Source organism: Leptonychotes weddellii, unplaced genomic scaffold (genome assembly GCF_054177405.1).
Source record: "Leptonychotes weddellii isolate Sample4059 unplaced genomic scaffold, ASM5417740v2 HiC_scaffold_6763, whole genome shotgun sequence".
Lineage (NCBI taxonomy): Eukaryota > Metazoa > Chordata > Mammalia > Carnivora > Phocidae > Leptonychotes > Leptonychotes weddellii.
The window spans coordinates 304-3,858 of NW_028036876.1; the positions used below are offsets into that span (position 1 = coordinate 304).

General features: G+C 41.3%; 1 pseudogene; it reads right to left on the bottom strand.

The window, feature by feature from the left end:
• Positions 1–2,060: 2,060 nt before the first annotated feature.
• LOC102729344 (vomeronasal type-1 receptor A11-like) lies at positions 2,061–2,940 on the bottom strand (annotated as a pseudogene).
• Between the last annotated feature and the right edge of the window lie 615 nt (positions 2,941–3,555).

Here is a 3,555-nt window from a genome sequence, read left to right on the forward strand (position 1 = left end):
GAGAACAAACTGCTGGTTGCCCGAGGGGAGGGGATGGGACGTTAGACAAAATGGGTGAAGGGGTGTAGGAGATACGGGCTTCCAGTTATAACGTGAGTAAGTCACAGGAATAACAGCACAGCATAGGGAATATAGTGGATGGTGTTACAATGGGGACGGATGGTAGCCACACTCGGGGAGCACGGCGTATCGTACAGAGTCGTCAAATCACTATGCTTACCCCTGACACTAATGTAACAGTGTGTGTCAACTACACTGTAATTATTTTTTTAAATTTTGTTTTATTTTATTTACATTCAGTGTATTAACATATAGTATATTATTCCTTTCAGGGGTAGAGTTCAGTGATTCATCTGTTGAACTCTACTTCAACTTAAAAAAAGAAGAATTGGGGAAGAATTGACACCTTAAACATAGTGAGTTTTTCTTTCCAAGAACATGAGATTTTTTTTTTTAAGATTTTATTTATTTATTTGAGACAGAGAGAATGAGAGGGAGGAGGGTCAGGGGGAGAAGCAGACTCCCCGCCGAGCAGGGATCCCGATGCGGGACTCGATCCCAGGACTCCAGGATCATGACCTGAGCCGAAGGCAGTCACTTAACCAACTGAGCCACCCAGGCGCCCAGAACATGAGATTCTTATACATTTATTTAGGTTTTACAGTTTTCAGTGGAGAAAGCATAAGTGATTTCTTTGTTTTTTTCTTATATATTTGATTTTTAAATTTTTAGTAAATTTTTCCATTATTTATTGTTAATATGTAGAAGGCAATTATTATTATTATTATTTAAAGATTTTACTTATTTGACTGAGAGAGCACAAGCAGAGGGAGAGAGAGAGAGAGAGAAGCAGGCTCCCTGCTGAGCAAGGAGCCCGATGTGGGACTCGATCCCAGGACCCTGGGATCATGACCCAGGCCGAAGCCAGCCGCTTAATCGACTGAGCCACCCAGGCGTCCCAGAAGGCAATTATTTTTTATATTGACCTTCCATCCACTGAACTTGCTAATTTTATTTCTTTTTCACTGTTTCAAGTTTTCTGCACACACAATTTTATTAATGGTGCTTAAAGAATATTTTACTTATTTCATTCCATTTTCTTTTTTTTTTTTTACCTTCTCATAATGGCTAGAATCTCCAGAATAATGCTGAGTAGAGATGATGATGATAAATGTTTGTCTCATTTCTAACCTCAGAGATAAGCATTTAAAATTTCTGCATTGAATATGATGTCAACTGTGGTTTTCCTATAGTTAATCTCAAATGAAGAAACTTACCTTCTATTATAATTTTCTAGAGAAGTTTTATTTATATTTTTAGTGACAGGGTGTTGCTTTTTGTCAAGTGTGTTTAGGGCTCTACTAAAATGAATGTATGTATTTTCTCCCTTTGTTGTCTTTATGAGATTCATTATATTCCTTGATTTATTGAATATTAAGCCCTTCTGACATTTCTGGAATAAATATTATCCTTTCTATATATTGTTGGGCTCCATTTGCTAATATTTTGTCTATAATTGTTGCATCTACACTCATGAGCAAAGTTAGCCTGTGATTTTCTTATCTTGCAATGTTCTTTTTCCGATGTTGGTATCCAAGTGATGCTAGTCTCTTAAAATGAGTTTGGAAGTGTTCCAGGGATTCTGCTCATGGCCAAATTTAGCTCCAGAACTCCCTTGCTCAACTCTGCTTGGGCTGGAAGCTGGTCTAGGATGCTTCCACCCAACCTTCTACTGTCTGTCCTTCACTCAGGATCACACTTATCTTCATCAGCTGACTCTTCAGCCTTCCTGGCTCCCTCTCCATTTTCTCTCAGGCTTTTGCCCTGATCACATCTCTGCACATTTAATTGCATCTTGGTGTTTGCTTCTCAGAAGACCAGACTAGCCTACTAGTTTTATAATACACTTCTAGTGTATTTTATATATATATATATATATATATAGTATAATAAACTTCTAGTTTATGCTGGACAGAATTTGTGCTGGGCAAAAAATAGCACTACACAATCTACCTTTAGCTATGAACAGAATCAATGTAGAAAGCAGTTTTCCCAATTTCTCAGTGAGCACCCCAGCAGTGAGCCAGGGGGGCATCCCTGCTGATCAGCACAAAGGGGCTGAGACTGGCATGACCAAATGTTAGAGGTAATTTAATACTTACTGTGGTGTAATTATTTGTCAAGAAGGAGCCTATGCAGAAGGAGAAAATGAAATCTGCCCAACAAAAGAGAAGAAAACAGGTCGTGAGCATGAGAGCACTCTGAGTAGCTCTGATCTCAGGGCTGGAGTTTCTTTGAAACCTGGAGCCCTGAAGGTAGGGCACACTCTGGTGACGCTTATATAGACGAAGAGCTGTGAGCTCACTGCTCCATGAGACTCCAAAAGATGACCTTGTGCAGAGCCATGAGAGTAGGGAAAAGCCAGGGGGCCAGTGGCCCAGATGCAGCATGTCTCAGTAGCGATCAGATGCTGGAATCCCAGATGTGCTCACTCTGTCCCCTGCTGTGATGTAGCAGACCAAGCTGGAGCTTCTCAGGAAATTGCAGATCCCGAAGAGGAGCAGATTGGGAGGCACTTGCTTGCAGTCTGTGGTTTGAGCTTCCTCTGCTGCTGATGGCCTGGACCACGCCGAGGAGGCAGGTGGTGCAGACTGAAAGACCGTGGGCCACGCTCCCCAGATAAAGCGCAGTCTTGCAACCAGCATTACCTAAGAAATTTCTGAGATGAAAAAAGGTGGTTATATCTTTGGTACAGAGAATGGTTGTATTTGCAAAAGCCAAATGGATGAGGATAAGGTCCATGGGTTGTTTGTTGTTTTTTTTTCCAGGTCTCATGAGCAAAGTATATCCATGTCTCACCAATAGAAAGAGGTTCCCCACAGTTCCAGGTCCAAGAAGAGAAAGCAAGATTATTCCCTGGATGATCTTACTCCAAATCATCTTCTGACATCATGCAAAGAGCTAGGAAGAACTTTTGATAGACACAAATAAGTAAAGATTACATAGTTTAGGTCTGTGGCTTTTCTGTGTCTACTCCAGTGAAAAGAACACTTTTGGTTCTGAAGTTTGTAAATGTACATGGTTCTATCACTTGCATGTCTCCAATCTCATTCTTTGCTCTTTCTTCTTTTTCTCCTGTTTCAGTTGATATGGTCATGGTGAGAACTACAATTTAAACATCCAGCCCAGACATCCCTCATATACTCCACACTAGGGCATCCACCTGCTGATCCAAGAGGTCCTTCTATTCCCTATACATGTAACCCTCGTGTATATAATTTATGCGACAACATTCTTCCCAAGACAACAGCTAGGCAAAGGGCAACATCGCTCTGTCAATTTCTATGCTATCATGCTGAACACCATTTTAGATGCTCCTTCTTCACGACTCATACCCAGTAAATGATCTCACTGCAGAGCACTGAGCTGGTGCTCCACCTCGGTCCATTGTACCAGCCTGTGCACACTTACCCCTCAGAGACTGTGAATACTGGGCTGACAGAGAGTTGTAGTTTCTCCAAGGAACTGTACTGGGCTAAATGAGAGTAGTTTCAC